Raw genomic sequence first — 21,913 nt, 5'->3', positions numbered from 1 at the left:
AAAATAGTGTAGGGTAGTAGATTAGAGATTGGGCTCTGGAAATAGACTTCCTGTGTTTGCCTTCTGTTTCTGCCTCTTGCTGATTGACCTTAGGCTAGTTAGATAACCTTTCTGTGCCTTGGTTTGCTCAATCTACAAATGGAAATACAGTATCTGCTTCATAATATCCTCATGAGAATTAAATGTGGAAATACATATAAAATGCTTAGATCAGTACCTGGAACATAATAAGTACTTAATAAATGCTATTTATCATTACTCAATAAATATATATTGCCAATAGGAACAGATGTTATATAAACATTATGTAATCTGACGATAGATCACATTAAATAGAAGAATTCCTAGGAGGACAATTTGGGACTGAGGTTGCTAAAGACACAGTATTAATGAATAATCTATTCTTTTTCCTAGAAAATGTTTTCTTATCTTGTCTGCTTATTGCAACTCTGAGATTTTTCTAGCTTTTCCTTTATGCACATAAACACGATTTTGTATTACCTTCATAAGGAATTCTTCCATTTAACGTGATTTATAGTCAAATTATATGATCTTTATATAAGTGTACAATGAGCTAGTATTATGGTTTTAATTTAGTTCATGCTGTTAATTTACTTTTTGCTTATTCATTTTTGGGGGGCCATTCAAGTATCCCACGAGCTTAAATTTAGAGTATCTTCATTCTGCTTGAAAAACAATTTTTTTTGTTGTTTATTTTTAAACATAATGTTAAGGGTTTGAACTCCCAATTGTTATTTAGGAAGAGAGACAGAAAAATGAGGAGAGCATGGGTTTTGGAATCAGAGTTGGGTTCAAAGCTCAGCTCTTCCAACAAAGGCTTAAATAAGTTACTTGATTTCTCTGAGACTGTTTCCTTATCTCTCAAAGCGGATTATATTTACCTGACAATATTGTTATGCTACCTGGCACATTCTAGGTAGTCAGTAAATGAAGGGCCAAACTTTGTTCTAGAAGGGATTCACATTGGGTAAGTAAGCAGTAGTTGTCAAATGAAAACACGTGTTATTTTTTACCGTTTCCACTTGACTAAACCAAGGTTAAAATCATTGAAGCATCATGCTATGTCACTATATTATTGTGATGCTGCTCCTGTGACTGAGAGATGATGGCAGGAATGATAGCAGGGAAAGGAGCTGGTGAGAGGGCCTGAAGGTGAAGTAGGGGGCAAATGGAGGTAATGTAAGGCACTATTTTAAGTCAGTGTGAAGTCAATTGATGCTTGATTCTTGTTTGCTGACACTTCATCAGACTTTCCCATGGAGGCAATTTCTCAATATTCTTTTGAAACTTGGCAAATTTACATCTAAGGGGGAGGGTAGACATGGGCAAAGAAATGGCATGGCCAAATTGCTTTTCACAGAATGTGCCGTTTCTACACTCCCTTTCTTTCAGATTTAGGGAAAGTAGGACTCCTCCTTGGGGGATGAGAACTTTCTATCTCTTAAAGTGTAGCAAGCACTCCTTCCCTCCCCCACCCTCACATCTCCCCCAAACCCACTTTCTCTCCTTTAGCTCCTAGAAGATTTCTTCCCTAATGGAGGAGAATATGAGCATGAAAGAACTGCTAAAGGCCTATAAATATTTCAAAGCCAAAAGCCAGGGGACTCCATTAAACCTTGTACACTCCCTTGTAAATGGAGAAAGAGGCTGAATAATGAAATGCTCAGAGGTACTGAGGTGATTTCAGAGCAAAACGAGCAGATATAAAATAAAATGCTTCTCACGACTTTGAAATCTCCTATTTCCTTTTTAACCTTCTCTCTTAGCTAATTCCTTCCAGACCTTTGTGCCTATAACTATCAAAAGGCACAGGAGACCATGTAGCCCAGAGTTAAAGATAGAATCTTTCTAGTGCAAGAGTCCTGGTTTAGTTTAGAATCCAGTCTTTCACATTGACTGGCTGCATTACTTTGGAGATGTATGTATATATATATATATAGTGATCCTTTACAGTAGGAGGATTAGATTTAAAAATGGCAAAGCACAAAAATCTCAGAGCATATACTAATCACTTATTAAATATTTGTTATTAATATGTATTCCTCTTCCATGGTCTTCACCCTCATTTTTCCCTCTGCCTTCATAGAAACCATCTTCTTCTCCCAACTTCTTTCTAAACCACTGCTGTCCAAGGCCCAGGCCCCATCATGGGGGTCTGCGGCCAGTGGCAATCTGTGCCTGCCAACAGAAGCATGTGTTGTAGCAGACCCAGGCCTCTTTCTAATGTCCTAGAGGAACAGGTCTTTTAAGCCTGCACATGCATGTGACAGGATAGAAAGCCTTTATTAATGGCCTATGTGCTGTCAAGACCAGTTAAATCAGCTGGCGTGAAACATGCAATACCTTCCGGACCTGGCAGGAAAATTTGCCTCTCTCATTTCCCTCCTTTCATTCCCTCCAGACAATATAAAAGCACTTTTGAGTTTCAAATCATCCATGTGTTTCAATATCAACTCAGAGCCCTAGTGGGTTTCTCTTTTGAACCTCAGACATTGCTGAAGTAGGAAAAGTGAGAAGTTATTTTCCCATTGACTATCTCTGTGTAAACTCCTTGAGGGCAGGGATGCCGTGGGTACTGACCAGAATGTTTTGGAATAAACTAATCTGTACAGCATACTCCAGATTACAAAATTTTCTCTGAGCCATTGAAAAATACTGCAATTTCTACACATCCACATTGCCACATGCCTACTTCATTGTCAGCCTCAGCACTAGATGTTGTGCAGAGAAGGCGGCATGGTCCCTGCCTGTAATGTCTTAGTGTCTAGTAGTAAAGACAGACAACGAAATAGGTGAGTATAACACAGTACAGTGCTAAAAGAGATGAATGCCATGGCAAGTCACATGTAGAAGAAACCCTAAAGCAGATGAAGGCAGAGAGAAAAGGCCTCTCAGAGAGGTGGGCTCTGAACTGAGCCCTGAAATATGAGCAGGAATTAGCCACATGTTTAGTCCAATACACAATTTCCAGTTTCATCCTAGTAAATTCTTTCCAAAAAATGCTATTTGCTAATCTGTTTGTGAAGACTCCTGCTCAACAACTCTACCCCAAGTTAACCTTACTTTCTTTATCTATTATTCATTCATTTATACCTATAACTTAGCATTTAAACAAAACTGAAACTTGCATTGCTGCTTCACAACTACTTCAAGTCTCTTCACCCCCAGTGGGATTGTTGTCTTCTCAAGAACAAAGATTTTATCAATGTGAATTTTATGCTTCCATTGTTTCCGAACAAGCTTTTTAGTTTTGTCAAAAGATCACTTATTGAGAAGGAAAACAACATGAGTTCTACTTTTGATTCTGAAAGTGTCTAAGTGACTTGCTGAAATGCTCATGGATTACCAATTACCAGTTTTAGTTGTTCCTCTATAAAATGATATAATATCCCTCTTCCAGTCACCTCTTGGGATTGTATAATATTCAAATGATATGATGTTTCTGAAAACAGTTCTTAAATAGTAAAATACTCTGAAATTGGTTTCTTGAAAATGTCTCCTAATAATGGTACTTTTTTAAACATAATGCTAGACATTCTGCTCATCGCTGCCTGTATCAGCCAGGATAGGCAAAATCAATTGTGATAATGAACACCCCCCATCCTCCCAGCTCAGTGGCTTAAATCAACTAAGACTTATTCTTGGTCATTTAACTTGTACCTCCTGGATTTGGGAGAGTGGAAAGTGGATGCTCTGCTCATTCTAGTCACTTACGGACCCAATCAATTGATCGCCAATATCTTGACTACTGCCAAATGCTGCAATAGATAGAAAAAAAATTCAAGGATTTCTCACAGACACATACAAATGTCACTTCTATAATTCATTGACTAGAATTAGTCATATGACCCTATGCTACCACAAGAGGAATGGTAAATACCATTGCCCAGGATGCAGCGAGTCATAAAGATTTGGTGAATAGCAGGAATGTTCTGGTGATATTGCATGTTAATGGTCCACTGCCTTTGAGCAGCTCACAGCCTAGTGAAGGAGGTGGACAAATAAATACCACACAGTGACCATAAGAAGAGATGACTTCATAATAATAAGGGACACAAAGGGTGGGGCCATTCATTCATTCAAGAAACATTTATTGAGCACCTACCCTGTATCAGGAACCAGGGATTCCCAGATGCGTAAAATCTAATCCCAGCCATCAATGAGCACATGGTCCTGACAAGATAAATAAAGGGAGAGAAGAGCATGAATTGAGCATGGCCCAGATGCTGAGCTCTGAGGTTTATGTTTCTGATTTAATCCTCACCACAATCCCACAAAATTGCTTTCCTTGTTCTCATGTTGCATGTAACCTAGTTATCTCTAACATCACTAAGTTATGGTGGCAGAACTGAAATTGGAAACGGATCTGCCTGATCCCAAAATCAGGTTCTCTTTCCACCATACCATGCTGATCTATTGGCCAGAGAGAGAAACATATAAAGAGCAAATTACAACATTGGAAACATTATTTTAGCAGCATGAACAGTGTATGCACTGTGTACTCTGTGGGCCCTGGAGAGTTGACCAAATGCCCGGAGAGCAGCTGAAAGTCTTCTCCACGGAGGTGACATTTTAGCTGGAGCTTTTGAAAGATGAGTCAATGTTTGCATGCAGAAATCAATTCAGCCTGAGTAATAATAAATAAGGCCTGATGAGGCAAACAGCCAAGTTGTTTATCTAATGTCAAATATCCCTGCAATCACACGTTTCCATCTGTCTTCATTTCTACCAGCATCCTTCTGAAGTCTCAGACTCAACCATACAGCCACTTTGAATTCCTTTCTCTTTCACCTGTTATATCCCTATGCCAATCTCTTGCCAAATTCTGACAAAATCTTCCCTGTGTTACTTCCAAGACTCCTTTACATGACTGTAACCCAGAGGGCAGTTGTCTGGATGAGCAGAACGTTGACCGGTGTGATCCTGGGCCTTCTATACACTTATGTCACTGAAACAGATATGTTTCCCCATCAGCAGCAGATCTAAAGTCAATATTGCAGGATTATGGCAAAGCTGTTTTTCTCACACAGCTTCAGCAAAAGCCAGCTGAACTCTGCTTAATTCTGGCAAAGGAAGAAGGAAGAATGCAACGTGATTGTTTCTGAAGGTGTAAAGCTGAAGCTGAAATAGTAGTAAAGGGAATTCTACTTAGAGAAATGATGCTTCAGCAATTCCCTGCAAATGTTTTCTTCTTTTAGCTCCTTACAAAAATGAAGGGAAGGTTTCTGTCTTCTTAATTTCCATTTTTGTTTGCTAAATGAGCCAGTTAATATGGAAGAGATTAAAAAAGAATAAATATAGAATATTAATATATGTTTCAGGGACTCCAGATTTATTCTCTGCTCACTCTATTAACTATTTAATCTGGCCATACCAATCAGAAGATGGTCTTTCTTTTTTCCGGTGGTCAGCATTATAAATCCTATCTATCAGCAGAAAATGCAGTTATCCTTTCTTTTACTTGAGATGAAGTATGAAATAAAGACCAAGCAATTAGAAAAGATGTGGAAATTTTGTCAGTGATGAGTAATCCAGCATACTATTACTTTGTATAACTTGGGAATGCTCTCAGGTGAGGGCTCACCTGTGATAAGGCAGGTTCAGGAGGCAGAATGTGAGAAACATGAGGGAACAGGCATTTTCCAGGGACAATATATTTATTCACATTTTCCAAGAAATTGCATTTTAATTGAATGTAAAGTAGTTACAATAAAGCTGGAAGATGGCCTTAAAATTAGGTTGGAGATTTTTGAAAGATTCTCCAATAAGAGATTTTGGGGGGTTCTTGAAGCAATGGGCGGAAACAGTGTCAGTTCTTAATCCATGTAGAGAAAGAGTAAAAATAATTTCTCTATCTGAGGAAGATTTGTGGAGGAGCTGGGGACAAGGACTCCCTGAGAACTTGGAGGATGGGGAGGTGGACAGGGTTAAATTGTATATTTTCTGGATTGCTGAAATACATGTTTTTCACATATTCATGTTTCTAAAATAGGATTCATTTTCAAGCAATTAAAACACCTAATGTGATAGTGTTGCTTTTATGTTACTATTTTTTTCCTAAAAGGAGCTGTCATTTACAACTGCTTTTATTGACCGACTGTGTTTTGTGCCTCTTCAGATCTTTTGACCATTTTAAATTGCACCATTTATCTGCTTACTATTGAATTGAAAGAATTCTTTAATATTCTGGACATAATAACCAGGCAAAGATGCTACAAAAAAGGAAAACTACCGGCCAATCTCCCTAATGAATATAGATGCAAAAATCCTCAACAAAGTACTTGCAAATCGAATCCAAAGACACATTAAAAAAATCATACACCATGACCAAGTGGGGTTCATTCCAGGCATGCAAGGATGGTTCAACATAAGAAAATCAATCAATATATTACAACACATTAACAAATCAAAAGGGAAAAATCAAATGATCATCTCAATAGATGCTGAAAGAGCATTCGACAAAATCTAACACCCCTTTTTGATAAAAACACTTCAAAAGGTAGGAATTGAAGGAAACTTCCTCAATATGATAAAGAGCATATATGACAAACCCACAGCCAGCACAGTACTCAATGGTGAGAGACTGAAAGTCTTTCCTCTAAGATCAGGAACAAGACAAGGATGCCCGCTGTCACCACTGTTATTCAACATTGTGCTGGAAGTGCTAGCCAGGGCAATCCGGCAAGACAAAGAAATAAAAGGCATCCAAATTGGAAAGGAAAAAGTAAAACTGTCATTGTTTGCAGATGATATGATCTTATATCTGGAAAACCCCGAGAAATCAACGATACAGCTACTAGAGCTAATAAACAAATATCCAATGGAAAGGTATGAACTACTGATGTATTAAGAACATGATGACTCTCAAAAAGATGTTGCTCAAAGAAAGCCAAACACAAAAGAGTACTTACAATATGGTTCCATTTATATGAAAGTCTTGAAAAGACTATTCAAGAATATCATGATAAAAAAAGAATTAGTACTTGCCTGATAGTGGAGGTAGGGTTGGGGACTGACTGGGAAGGAGCAAAGCTGGGATCTTTTAGGGATAATTGAAAGGTTCTATAAATTGATTGTGATGAGAGTTACAAAGGTTGTATATTTTTCAAAAATTATTAAACAATACAGTTAAATTATGTACATTTGTTTATATGTAAATTATGCATCAACAGAGTAGGTTTTTAAAAGGCTATTTTATATTTAACACAGTTGATCCCTCTTTCCTTCCTTAAACACTTCCTTTCTCAAGAATTTCACACTTTCATCATTTTTCATCTATTTCTGGTTGCTCCCTCTTGGTTTCTTTTACTGGCTCCTGTCTAGGAGTGCCCCAGAATTTGGTCCTGGGCCCTCTTCCCTCTGCTCTTTCTGAGTTGATTTATATACCATCCACATAACAATGCCTCCCAAATTTGGTAGCATCAGTTCTTATCTTTATTCCATTTTAGAGACCCATAAATTCATCTGCCTACTTGAGAAATCTACAAGTTCTCAAATATTTAATTAAATGTGCCATAGAAATCTCAAAAGTAACATATCTGATCTGAGCTCAGTTTAATCTTTCAAACCTCTGTCTGTCACATTCTTTGCTTTCCCAGTAAATAGCACCACTCTCTACCCAATTCTTCATGCCAAAAATTTAACAAATGTACCTTTTACTTCCCTTTCTCTTCTGGTTTTCTAGAGCTGTCATTACGCAAAACACCAGAAATGGATTAGCTTTTACAAAGGGGATTTATTTGGTTACAAATTTACAGTTCTAAGGCTATGAATGTGTCCAAACTAAGGCATCAACACAAGGACATTTTCACTGAAGTAAGGTCAATGGTGCCTGGAATACCTCTGTCAGCTGAGAAGGCACATGGCTGGTATCTGCTGGTCCTTTGTCCCTGGGTTCTGGTTTCAAACTGGTTTTCTCGAAACTGTCATTGGGCTTCTGTCTCTTAGCTTCTCTTGACTCTCAGCTTCTCTTGACTCTCTGGTTCTCCTGGGCCATTTCTCTCTAAGCATCTGGGAGTCTTCTCTTGGCTTATCTGCGGCAAAAGCTGGACTTCATCTCTTAGCTTAGCATCAATATCCTTCTGTCTGCATCTCTCAGTTTCTCCAAGTGTCTGGGTCTGTGTCAGTTCTTAGCTTCTCCTGGGGGCAAACTCTGGATTAGATAAATTAGCTTATTTCCAAAATGTCTTTCTCAGCTTCTCTGTGCTCCTTCTTTCTGTGAGCTCTCTTAAAGGACTCCAGTGATCTAATCAAGACCCACCCTGATTGGGCAGGGTCCACATCTCCATGGAAATGATCTAATCAAAAGGTTCTACCCAACAAGATTGGATTAAAAGATCATGGCTCTTCTAGGGGCCGTAAGTTTCAAACCAGCACACTTTCCCTTACATATAGTCCACCAGAAAGCCTTGTTGATTCCACCCCAAACATGGATACCCTTGTTAACTCTTCCTTCCTCACGTCAACATCTCCCCTATGTCAGCCACCTTCGTCCTTTACTTGGTCTCCCATTTCCATTCTTATCTGCCCTAAATCCTCTCTTCACACAATAATCAGAGTTCCCCATTGTGCTGGTTTGGACGTACTATGTCCCCTAAAATGCCATGTTCTTTGACGCAGTCTTGTGGGTACAGAGGTATTTAGTCTTGATTAGGTTGGAACCTTTGGATAGTGTTGTCTCCATGGAGATGTGATCAACCCAACTGTAGGTGATAACTCTGATTGGATTATTCCCATGTCAGTGTGGCCCCACACATTCAGGGTAGGTCTTGATTTAATCACTGGAGCCCTATAAAAAGAGCTCAGAAATAGAAGGACCTCAGAGCATCTGCAGCCAACAGAGACGTTTTGAAGACAGCCATTGAAAGTAAACTTTTGCTACTCCAGAGTTTGCCTGGCAGAAACTAAGAGAATACCCACAGACACCTAGAGAGAAACATCCTGGGAGAAAGCCATTTTGAAACACAACCTGGGAGCAAAGGAAGAAGACACCAGCCACGTGCCTTCCCAGACAACAGAGGTGTTCCGGACGCCATTGGCCATTCTTCAATGAAGGTGTACTCATGTTTATGCCTTGGACTCTTTTATGGCCTTGAGACTGTAACTTTGTAACCAAATAAACTCCCTTTATAAAAGCCAATCCATTTCTGGTATTTTGCAAAACGGCAACATTAGCAAACTGGAGCACCCATATAATAAGTAAATCAATCATATCAACTCCCCTGCTTAAAGTTCTAAAATGGTTTCCTATTCTCCTATTCCCCTAGGGTATAGTATGATCTCCTTATCAAGGCTACCATGTCCTGGTGACCTGGCCCCTTCCTACCCTGATAGTCTCACCCTGTCCCACTCTCCCCTTTATGTACCACATTCTAGCTGCACTGCTCTGCTTTTGTTTTTGTAGAACACAGTCAGCTCTTGCCCACTTCAAGGCTTTGTACTTGCTGCTCCCACTGCCTGGTTTTCTCTTCCCCACTTCTTCCCACAACTTTCCTCTTTTCCCCTTTTATTTCCAGTGCTTCTGTTCATTCCTGATCATCTCTCATCTGAACAGTAACTTTAGTCTCCTAACTCCAGTCTAAATCTTCAAATGTCTTCATGCTCTAGTTTTGTTAGAGTTGTCTTTTTAACCCACAAATCCAGTCTCTAAAATATCTCTAATACAGAGGTACTTAACCTTTTTTCTTCCATAGATCCCATGGCAGCCTAGTAAACATATTTACTGCCGCCTCCATCTTCTAAGAATACTATTGAAAATCACAAAATAATATGCATACAATTGCTACACAAATAAATTATTGTGAAATACAGTTAACCTTTTTTTTGAAAAATGTATGATACAGTTATCGTGTTTCTTTATTAATCTATAAAATAAAAAGTTCTAGCAGTATGTCCCATGAGTACCAAAATTTTGGAGAAGTGATTAATATAAACATAATTTCAAGATATCTGCTACAACTCTACTATGAAATTAAAATACCTGATTTATTTTGGTGGTGGCAAAGTCAGAGACATTGCTAGTACCACTGTGGTTTGTTAGATAAATTCATAATTGAAGGAAATACTAAATTTCATGTAATGATCAGTAAAATAAAACGTATTTTATTTTCCACTCAAGTTTACAAGCCCCTTGAATTCTATTCCAGATATATCCTAGTAGTTATGAGTCTCTACATACCATTGTCTATACAATACTCAAAACTCCTTAATTAGACTTCTAAACTCTTTACAGATATCTCCAACTCTTTTTTTTTTTTTACCAATCTCTTCTTTCAGTAAGATCTTTTATGTGCTTGTGCTTTAATCTACAGACATACAGAACTCCTGCCATTTAAAATCATGTGTTGTTTGTACATTTGGGCTTGTGTAAGGCATGATTTCTCTGACTAGAACATCTTTCTCCCACTTCCTTTCCTGACAATATCTCATATATCACTTAATACTGAGCTTTCCTGTCTTATCTTCTTCTAGAAGACTTTCTTGTTCTCTGTATAGTTAGGTACACCTCTATCCAGTTCTCGTAGCACTGTTTATTCCTCCACAGTAGACATCACAACCTTGTACTGCCTTTGTTTCATGTTACCTCCCCTTAATTGTTGGACTGTCTTTTTGTGTGTGTTCTCTCCTGTGTCTTAAAGAATACAGCTAGTTCAATAAATTTTTGCTGAATAAATTGATGATGTGATGAACCTATAGTCATTTCTACTGTCCTGTGGAGTAGCCAGAAAACAAAGATGGCACATGTAAAATAGAAGGAGTGTGTCTATCTGGATTGTCCTGGAAATGGCTTTGAAGCAGCCAATGAAGACTCATGCTTAAAAATGAAGAGCATGATGCAATATCTTCCACTTAAGGTTGATAAATAATATTGAGAAAATGAAAGTGTTGGGGTTTGAATAATGTCCCCATAAGACATGTTCAAGTCTTAATCTGCATTCCTGAGGATGTAAACCCATTTGTAAATAGGACCTTTGAAGATGTTATTATTAGTTAGGGTGCGGACTCATTTATAAATAGGATCTTCAAAGATCCTCATTAGATGAAGCTAAATTGAATCAGGGTGGATCTTAATCCATAGGACTAGCATCCTTATGAGCAAAGCAAATTTGGATGCAGTCAGTAGAAGCCAGAAGTCAGAAGAAGCGAGAGTAAGAGAAACCAGAGAGACCACCATGTGATGGAGGATTCCCTTGCCAAGACCTTGGTTTTGGGTGTCTAGCCTCCAAAATTGTGAGCTAATAGATCTCCATTTGTCAAAGCAGCCCTGGTAAACTAAGACAGTAAACAAAGGGGAGAGAGAAAAAAAAAAAAGAAAAAAAAAAAGAATATGACTTTGCCTTTCAGGAATACAAGGAAGCCCCTTTCCAGGACAGGCCTTGAGGACAGTGACCCATATTTTATTTTAAGTGATATCCTAGTAATATGAGCTCTTCCTGTCTCCTAACTCCTTTGGACAGGATCCAGGACCCTGTGTTATTACTAAGTTGAGGCACCAGTGTTTTTGTTTTTATTTTTCAATTTTTATTTATCTCATTTTCTACATCTTATCAAGTTATTATATGCATACATAGAAATGTGTATATATATACAATTAAATACAGATTTGTGTGTGTGTGTGTGTGTGTGTGTGTGTGTGTGTGTATAGTGTTTTCTACTCCAGGCAACAACTATGCTAATTTTCATAACCTTAAACACCTATGCTATTGTATCACGATAGTAATATAACAGAGTAAATATCTTTAAATATTTGATCAACATAATTTGCTAATAGGAAAGGATTTGTGTTCATTAAAATGTGTAATTACTTTCATACCATATGCTATTCTGATAGAAAATGAGGTTAGATTTTTGAAGGAGACACCTATGATTTCAAGATTAAATCATATCCAATATCCTGTTGTTCTAAGCATAAAATATATTTTATGACTTTCATTCAGAATTTGGGCATGGGGAAAGTGTTGTTAGCATCATTTAACTTCAGTTCCAACTTAGCTATGTGTTATCATGTCTGACTTCCTCTGTACACAATTATATTTACCCCTCAACATTTTCAATTTGTGCATCAAATCTTGAAAATATCATCTGGTCAACCTGTGAAAAAAACAAGGATATACCATACTCATTAGATAACAGATCATCATGTTGATGCCCACAAGCATTGGCTGAAAATGTCCAGGGGTCCAAGACATTAGGACCAACAGGATAAGAGCATCACTTAGAGGGCTACCTATGAATAAGAGAGCACTGGGACTAAGGCAAGCTCAGAAGGGCCGGTTTGTTGGGAATGACAGAAATGCAGTTCAAACTAGCTTATGGGGAAAAAAAAAGGTACAAAGACAAATAACTGAAAAGTCCAAGAATATTGTTGGCTACAAGTATTGTTAGATCTAGGGGACCAAACAGTATTACCAAAACTTTTCTTTTTTCATCTTTTGAGCAGACTTTCTTCACATGGTGACCAAAGACCAATTCTATAGGGAAGAGGTGCACTCATTTGTTTAAAAAACCTACTGAGAAGAAAGGGTTTTTTTTTTTTCCTGCTAGTTCTGGCAGAAAATTCTATGGGAGGACCTGGCTTAAGTCACATGTTCTTGCTTAAACCAATCACCATGGCCTGTTAAGGTCATGTGTTAAGAGAGGGAAGAGAAGAATCCATTCAAATATAGGAAATAGATTCAACATAGGAAAGAAGTTGTCCATTCCCAGAGGAATGTGAAAATTTGCTGGTGATCAAGAACAACTGATTTCTACTGTTGTTGCAGGAAAGTGGTCCATGGATGAATGATAAGGCTAAGAGGAACCAGTTTTAAAAATGAGAAGGCCAAAAAGCATGTGCCAAATTCAAGGAGCAAGTAAAAGTCTTAAACTGAAATTTATGGTTGGAATTTTGAAATATATTCATTTGCCAACCATTTATTGAGATCCTACTTGATGTCAGTATGGGTCTTAATAGCTAGAGAAAAAAAGAAAACAAGCAAAGTGCTTACCCTCATGAAGCTTATAGTCTAGTGAGGGATAAAAGGCCAATAGAATAATTGAGTAAATGATACAGTATTTTTAAATGGTGATAAGGCTTATCAGAGGAAAAGATGATAAAAATATTGACAGAGCTGGTCAGGGAAGGCTTCATTAAGAAGATGATATTTGAGAAAAGACCTGAAATGAAAGAACAACAGATATATATATATACACACACACATATATATACACACACACATACATATATACACATACACACACACACACACACACACACACATATATATAGTAGAGCATTCCATGCAGATGGAAGAGCAAGTGCAAAGGAGAGGATGAAGTCAGGTTGCAACATCAGGAGTGACGTAAACAAGTTATGGACGGGGTCATTCTGAGCAAAACCCGCCACCTTTCCCTGTGACTCACAAATGAACCTGTGCTGGGGATCAGAGGTTTGACTTGGCTTTTAGGATGGGATGGGAATGTAGACTGACTCCCTCCATGGGGCATCCTGATGTAAAATACATCCCATAACAGATAGTGGTCTGCCAGCACATTCCTTCCCCTTTTGCCCTGAGAACATGCAGACATTCCCCAGGAGCTGCTTAGCTAAGTATACACATTATATGGCACCTGGTCAACCCCTCTGCTATATCTGTTCCTGGCGGAGCAGGATGGGGGTCTCTCGCTGACAGCACACATGAGAGGGGTGTGTGCACACCATCACCTGCATTCGCTGCAGAGAAAGACCTAGTGGTTGTGGGGGAGATGCCCACTATTGAAGCTGGACTTGCTCTGTCCTTTCTTTATGTGAGTAAAATTTTGTTCCATCCAATGCCTGTGCAAGTTATGCTTTTGTTGGTGACACTAACACCTGCAAACAATGGACTAGGACTCCTCCCCTGAAGGTGGTAACAGTTGTCTCTTCCCTTGACAAAGGGCGATGAGATCGTTGTGGCTGGGATCCCTCACCTACCATTTAGTGACTGAGTCAAATTGTCAAATTCATGTGGTAATTATTGCTCCATGCTCATCACAGGTAGGATATGTGTGACTGATGACTTCTCAGGAAAATACTTCTCCCTCTTCTTGGACAAGGGGCTTAAGTTGCCATGTGCTATTCCTATGGGAAGTTTGCAAAGTCAAAGTAAGGGAAAAGGAGGTAGAGACCAACAGGCAAGAATTAGAAGTCTATTTGTTCATTTATTCATTCATCCATTCATGCATTTTTTCAGTACTTGCCTGTTATTTTCAGATACTCTGGAGTGTACTAGAGTACAAATCCAAACAGGACAAAAATCCCCACTCACAATCAGTTTGCAATCTAGCTGGAGCGGTTTCAGCAGGCAAGATGGGCTAAAGCCGGGAGAAGAAGGCAGGATACATAGGCCCAGACTGGCTTGGGGTGGGGATGGGATATGGGGCCCAGAGGCAAAAGGTCAAAAAGTTGACAAGGGCGACTATGCTGAGCACTACTGATGACCTCTGATGCTAAGACAAAGGTACTGTGCCAGTTTGAATGTATTATGTCCCACAAAACGCCATTATCTTTGATGTAATCTTGTGTGGGCAGATGTAATTCTTTGAGTGTTTCCATGGAGATGTGCCCCACCCAGCTGTAGGTGATGACTCTGATTGGATAATTTCCATGGAGGTGTTACCCCACCCATTCAAGGTGGGTCTAAATTAAACCACTGGAGCCATATAAATGAGCTGACAAACAGAAGGAACTCGGTGCAGCTGAGAGTGACATTTTGAAGAGGAGCTACAGCCAAGAAGGACACTTTGAAGAATGCACAGAAGCTGAGAGTAGCTGCAGATGAGAGACACTTTGAAGACGGCTGTTGAAAGCAGACTCTTGCTCCAGAGAAGTTAAGAGAGGACAAACATCCCAAGAGCAACTAAGAGTGACATTTTTTAGGAACTGCAGCCTAGGGAGGAACATCCTGGGAGAGAGCCATTTTGAAACCAGAACTTTGGAGCAGATGCCAGCCACATGCCTTCCCAGCTAACAGAGGTTTTCCAGACGCCATTGGCCATCCTCCAGTGAAGGTACCTGATTGTTGATGCATTACCTTGGACACTTTATGGCCTTAAGACTGTAACTGTGTAACCAGATAAACCCCCTTTTATAAAAGCCAATCCGTCTCTGGTGTTTCGTATAACAGCAGCATTAGCAAACCGGAACAGGTACTACTCTCCACAGGTGGAAATGGTCAGAAGCTTGCACTCAACCTTGCCCCTGATGAAGTTGGGACAGAAGGGCTGCTTTTGCCATGCCGTCTCCACATTTCCCCTTGCTCAATGAAAATTCCAGTGCCTCTAAACTGCTAGAGGCCTCTCTCTGCCCTTACTTTACTTACTAAAGGATTAAGAAGACAGATGGGTTAGAAAAATGTGGAAAAACAAAGGCATACACAAATATCTCCTCCTTTTTGTTTCTACCTTGGGTCTTTTTTTCTGAGACAGTGGAAGAGAAATAAGAAAAGGCATAATTCTTCTTCCTGTGCATTTTTATTTTTTAAATTCCAAGAGAATGATACCTTCTTTTTATGCCTAAGTATAAAATGAAATATCCATCTTTTTATCTACAATTTAGACATAAATTTTGCATACATGGTGAGTTAATGGATGAATACTTAGTTCCCACAATACTTAGAGACCTAGTTGATCCATCAGCATCTTCACAAATATGATTTTTGAAGTGACCAAGTCTAGTCCCATAACCCCACTCTTCCTAAACAGCACTAAGGAGTGGTGAATGCCTATAAGGGATCACAAACTGGTGGTTTGGCTTGGCAGGTATGGTGTTATTGGCACTTTGTTTTTAATTTATTTTGAGAGTGTAGGCAGATCATGAGTTCTTCGGTTCGTCACAGCCCCAACCAGCTCCCCCCCACTCCCTGCTCTTTATCTGCAGCAATTTCATTGTCTATACCTTCTCTAGGAGGCAAGAAACTTCTCAAAGAAAACCTATTAGCTGTCTAGGACCACTTGAATTTACTTCCCACGTCCTCATGGCTCCATCCACTCTCAAGCCTTACTGTCACTGTGTATTGCTAGAACCTCATATGATCACATCTGCCTAACAGTCATCGGATTACATTTGTTTCCAAATCACAGATTCTGGCATTTCTTTTGGGAGCAACAGGGCTGGGGTGAGGGTAAGGCAAGTGAGGCACTTGCCTCAAGTGCAAAAAAAAAAAAAAAAACAAAAAAAAAATCAGCAATCAAGATAAACAATATTTTAATGCAATTAAGAAAAATCAAAATCAATGCAAATATAGCTATAATTGAAAAAAATATCGAAACTTTCCATAGAGACAGGCTGTTATTTCTGTTCATCTGATGACCCTGCATTCCTGTGCAGTGGGATGTGCAATAGGTTCAGTCACTCCCATTCAGCCCTCAGTCGCCTGGCCAGGCAGGCCATCCCAGCTGTGTACTCCAGCGGGTGGGTTATGGGTGTTGACAGTGCCCTGCCAACAGATTGAGCAACACGGGGCTTTATGTATAGTCACGTTTTCTTGTTACGCTTTCCCTACTTGGTTCAATTTATGAGATGACACTTTGATAAGTCTACATAGAGGCACATATTTTTCCTGTTGCCTCAGGCTTCAGTAACACTTAGCATGGCAGTGAAAGTGACAATGGGAACAACTAATTTTTAAATCCTCTGTCTCTAATTTGACAATATGTAAGGAAAGCCTTTTAAAGTATTCATGTCCTTTGACCCAATTTTTCCACTTTCATGGATCGGGTTAAATAAATTCTATTATAAACAAATTATAAAACACAGTATAGCTATTAAAATACATTGTTGTAAATGTGTATGTGTTAACACAAAACTATTTCTTCCATTTGCTGTTTAATGTCTAAAACAGTTTACAAAATAATATGTATAGCCTGAGCCCATTTTTGTCTTAAATATAGATTTATATACACATGAATATGATAAATAAATAGATCAATGGATGATATATGTAAAGGAGGAAGGTAGATAGGCAGGCAGACAGTTCATATGTGCCATATATTAATATACATGTCATAATATATGTTAATGCTTATTTATGTGTGGTGGTCTGGATTATTTTTATCTTCATTCTTCTTATTTATATTTTCTGTCTTTCTACAGTGAAATGGTATTATTTGAGTAACCCAACAATAAAATTATTTTAGAACCCTCATGATAACTCTGTGCTTCCATGCATATCATATGTCATATGTGTACAAGGTCATATGTGATGCTTGGTTAACTGGCAACATTTTTCTTCCATGTGGAGGTGTCTCATTTCATCAAGAATGTACTTCATAAGATGGCATCTGCAACATTAAATATACTATAATTACCAACAAAGACCTTTATCTGTAAAAAAAACAAATCAGGTAACCAATGTGCTGGAAAATATACATTCAACATACCTTTGACACTTTAATAATATTCTCCAAAAGCATTTAACAACTCATTATTCTCATACCTGAAAGTTTCATTCTGATTCTCAAGGATTGTGAATTACTTTCCAGGAATAAAGGACAAATTTGCAATTAGGAGTAACATGTAGAAGAGCTGGTATGCATGGATGCAGGCCTTCTCCCCTCTGATAGATAGACATGGGTTTAACTGCCAAGGGAAAAGTTAGACAATAATTCTATTTGAAATGAAAGAAGCCCATATTTCTAATGCTTATTAGCTGACATTTAGCTAGGAGGGTCACCAATCAGTAAAGTATTTGTATAGCTGGTTTAACAGAGGCTGTGTTTCCATGACAACAGACAATGGATGGGCGAGTTAAAAAAAAAAAAAAACGGTTAATGGAATTTGTGGTAATCTTACTAATGATCTATGGAAATCACTCATTAACCTGGTTTTCCATGTCTGTGTTTCCTCGGAGTAGTGGCTTTCCTGGGGCTGGCTGATGCTGGAAACAATGTGTTTTTGAGAGCTCCAAATATCATTTCCTAGATCCGGGGAGTTGAGGCAGGGAGTTTGGTAATCCCTCCCTAATCTCTTCTTAAACTGAAAATAGGAAGGGACCATTATAAAAGAGCCTTAGACCATCTCAAATTGATCAAAGAAAATAAAGGGTTAGTCAGAGCAACAGGCCTAAGTTTTATTCTCATTTTCAGGAATCCACAGCATCAGGCTTGCTCATGAATACATGAGAAATGAGGAAAAGAGAGGAAACAAAACTGCTTTCAAGATCTTTCATAACCCTTAGTTCATGCTCATAAGACCATAAAGCCATGGTTTTTCTATCATGGGATGTTGGGTCTGGTGATGGAATTTAATCTTATTGCCATTTGAAAGAATTGCCTGTCAATTTTGAAGTGTTTTTCACTTGTCCTCGATCTAGCTTTTATTAAAAACAAACAAACAAAAAGAATCCAGATGTGGATTCAAAATCAACAACTGATGTTTCTTTCTGAATAGAATTTAGAATCTATGTCTGTGTCTTGAGGCATCTGGGCTTCCAAGTATCACTCTGGATTTGTGTGTGTTGTGGATAAGTTTGAGCCCATCAGTCTAAGGACTACAGTAAGACTTCATATGTCTTCAGGATCATTAAGGGCCACTCTATTCCTCCCCCACCTTTAAAATTGTATTATGGAGCCAAAATTCTGTAAATAAAATAGATACCCTGTAAGTTAAAGAACATCCCTGTTCTGACAGTAAGGCCACTAAACAGTGTATGTTAATATGGACTTAAAAGATCACGTGCTATTGTTCTCAGTATGTCTGTGGATTCATGAGAGAAGTTTAGACTAGTGCTTTGAAGTTAAATTGTGCCAAGTCATTGCTTTGGGATATAAATTCAGGAGAGAAATTAAAGAGTGTAGCCCACCAAAATACTTTGAAATAAAACAGAATTCCTTAAGCAATATACTACCAGACACCCAAAGTGACCTGGCTCCAACCCATGCATGGATAACCCTTCCCATCACTTTTTTCCAAACATGATGAGCCCCTGATCAGATCATGATTGAGCCTCAAACACCTGCTCCAAAGCCTTCTGTGGAAATAACAACTCAAAATGAAGCCAAAATTCTTAAATTGTTTTAATATATGGTATTGATGTTTTGTGACCTTTTCTTTTAGAGGTTACTTCTTCCAGTAAAAATTCCACTGTCAGTGGCCAAAGAAAGAAGCTTGGATCCAGTGAGGATCATCCGTCATGTGATATCATCTTTCTCTGAAGCATTCATTGCACACATAGAGTAGAACAGAGTTATCAAGATGTGGGTCATACCTGCTAAGATGACTTATCTAAGATGACTTATATCCATGATCTTCATCATTTTGAAGGCTATCTCTTTCACTCAGTTTTCTCTTCCCTGCCAGGAAATTCTACATGCAGATGTGTGTAGGAAGAGGAAAGGAGTCCACTGGCTGCTTGTCTATGGGAGGGGACTCAGAGTCAGGATTGATTTAGGAAGCATGGAGGGGATGCCAACATCAGATACTTCAGGGTCTAGGGACATTGCTTTGTTCATTATGAGAACTGTTTGCCTTCTAATAAAAACTATTTAGAAAAGGGAACTTAAAGGACATTTTAAGAAACTGACAGTGGGTGTGCCAAATGAATAACTTTTCCTATATACCATCACCATTATCAGGAACAATGGTTGTAACTGTTCTAGAGACTGACAGCTTTTTTGCGCAGTTCACTTTCCACAGCCAGCTGCAACCATGGGGCCATCATCTCCTGTCACATTATTAGCATCATAATTATTCAGGCTGGAGCAACTGCACTCATCACTGGCTTTGGTATTTCAGGGAGCCCCTCCATCGCAGTCACACTCTCACCTCAGCTGGGAACATCACGGAGGATGGAATACTGAGTTGCTCTTTTGAACCTGACATCAAACTTTCTGATATCGTGAAACAGTGACTGAAGGAAGTTGTTAGGGGATTGGTCCACAAGTTCAAAGGAGGCAAAGATAACTTGCCAGACCAGGATGAAATGTTCAAGGGCTGGAGAGTAGTGTTTACTGACCAAGTGGTAGTTGGCAATACCTCTCTGAGGCTGAAAAACGTGTGACTCAACAGATGCAGGCCCCTGAGATGTTACCTCATCACCTCTAAGGGCAAGGGGAATGAAAACCGGAACAGTCAATGTGGACTATAATGCCAGTTCAGAGAGCTTGTGGTTTGAGGCTCCCCAATGGTTCCCCCAGCCCACAGCGGTCTGGGCATCCCAAGTTCACCAGGAAGTCACCTTCTCAGAAGTCTCCAACACCAGTTTTGAGCTGAACTCTGAGAATGTGACCAGGAAGGTGGTGTCTGTGCTCTACAATGTCACGATAAACAACACATACTCCTGCATGGTTGAGTACATTGCCAAAGCCACAGGTGAAAGCAAAGTGACAGACTCTGAGATCAAAAGGCAGAGTCACAGCTGCTGAACTCAAAGGCTTCCCTGTGTGTCTCCTCCTTCTGGATACTCCTTCCTCTCACCCCTTATTTGGTGCTAAAATAATGTTCCTTGGCCACACAGAAACACACAGTCATTGGGATGTCAGAATCCCAGGAATCTGCAGAAGGATTTCACCACCAAGATATGACCTAGTTTTGTATTTCTGGGAAGAAAAGAATTCATGTCTAGAACTCTGGAGTGAACAAACAAGATCAGGAAGTAAAAAGAAGCCAAAAGACTCTATGGAAGATTCCAATATAAAAAAGAAAATAATTCATCTGAACTAGAGAAATGCATTATGGCTGCTATATAAAATGCATATTGAAGACAAGTGTATCCTCATATCTCAGGGACCTCCCCTTACCTATAAACTCCTGGGGAATGAGAGGATAGGATATTGCATCTCCCTTTTCTCAGAATCCTGAGTTATATGTGCTGTAATGTTAGTCTTGGGAAATTCCTAGAAAGTTTTCCATTGCAGTATAAACATGCCTTATAGTCCACGAATTAAACTGCAAAGAATCCCATAAGAAGCTGCTAATCACCTGCCTCTTCATAATTCAGAGGTGGCTGCATTTTTTGGGTCAAATGATTCACTTTTTATGATGATATTTCCAAAAGTGCCTTGGTTTCGTCTCCCAACTAACAAATGCCAAAGAAATAGGAAAAACAATCATAATTATAATGTAAAAAAAAAAAAAAAAGTAGTTAGTTAACACCAATTTTCTAGCTAATCCTAGCACCTTCTTTTTAAAACAAATGCTGTTTTATCTCTTGGATGATATTCACTCTTGAATGGTCCAGGGAAGGACCTCTTGCATTTACCGTATGGGACAATATGCCATCATAAGATTTCAGAGGCTTCTACTTTCTATCCTGCATGGACAGCTATGGCCTCAGCTTTCAACAGCATCTAGGGCAGTGGGACTCAACTAGGGGTGATCTTGCCTCCCAGGGGACCTTTGGTAATGTCTGGAGACAATTTTGGTTGTCACAACGTAGGGTGGGATGTGCCACTGGCATCTAGTGGGTACAGCCCAGGGATGTTGCTCAACATTCTACAACACACAGGACATCCCCTGACAACACAAAAGCATCCAGCCCAAAATGTCAATAGTGCTGAGGTTAAGAAACACCGATTTGGAGCAGAAAAGGATCTAGAAAAGAGGGGAGCAAACAAATTTGTTAGCTTCCTAAAAATGGGCATTAGCTTCTGCTCTTTGGCTGCTGCCTCAGAACTCTGATGTTCAGCAGCCAGGATAATATCTTGCAGTGAAGACAAGGCCTGTGGGAAATTCTTGATGGGATTATCTTCAGCTGGTTGAGCTTCTAAGTTACTTCCACTTCATTCTACCCTACAAACCTCATTCCATCATAAGCTCTCTCAATCCAAATTTAGATCTCAAGACCCTGCCTAGCCAAAATTCAAATTAAGACAACGAAGATGTATCTTCCTTGAAACATACAGAGACTTCAAAAAGCAGGGGCAAAGGCCATTTGAA

At 39.1% G+C, this 21,913-nt stretch overlaps 1 pseudogene; it reads left to right on the top strand.

Moving 5' to 3' along the window:
- The first annotated feature begins 2,757 nt into the window (after window positions 1-2,757).
- On the top strand, window positions 2,758-20,474 carry LOC119517282 (annotated as a pseudogene).
- The last annotated feature ends 1,439 nt before the right edge of the window (window positions 20,475-21,913 follow it).

Source organism: Choloepus didactylus, chromosome 1 (genome assembly GCF_015220235.1).
Source record: "Choloepus didactylus isolate mChoDid1 chromosome 1, mChoDid1.pri, whole genome shotgun sequence".
Classification (NCBI taxonomy): domain Eukaryota; kingdom Metazoa; phylum Chordata; class Mammalia; order Pilosa; family Megalonychidae; genus Choloepus; species Choloepus didactylus.
The sequence above is the reverse complement of the archived record's forward strand: the minus strand, read 5'-3'. Positions and strand labels throughout refer to the sequence as shown.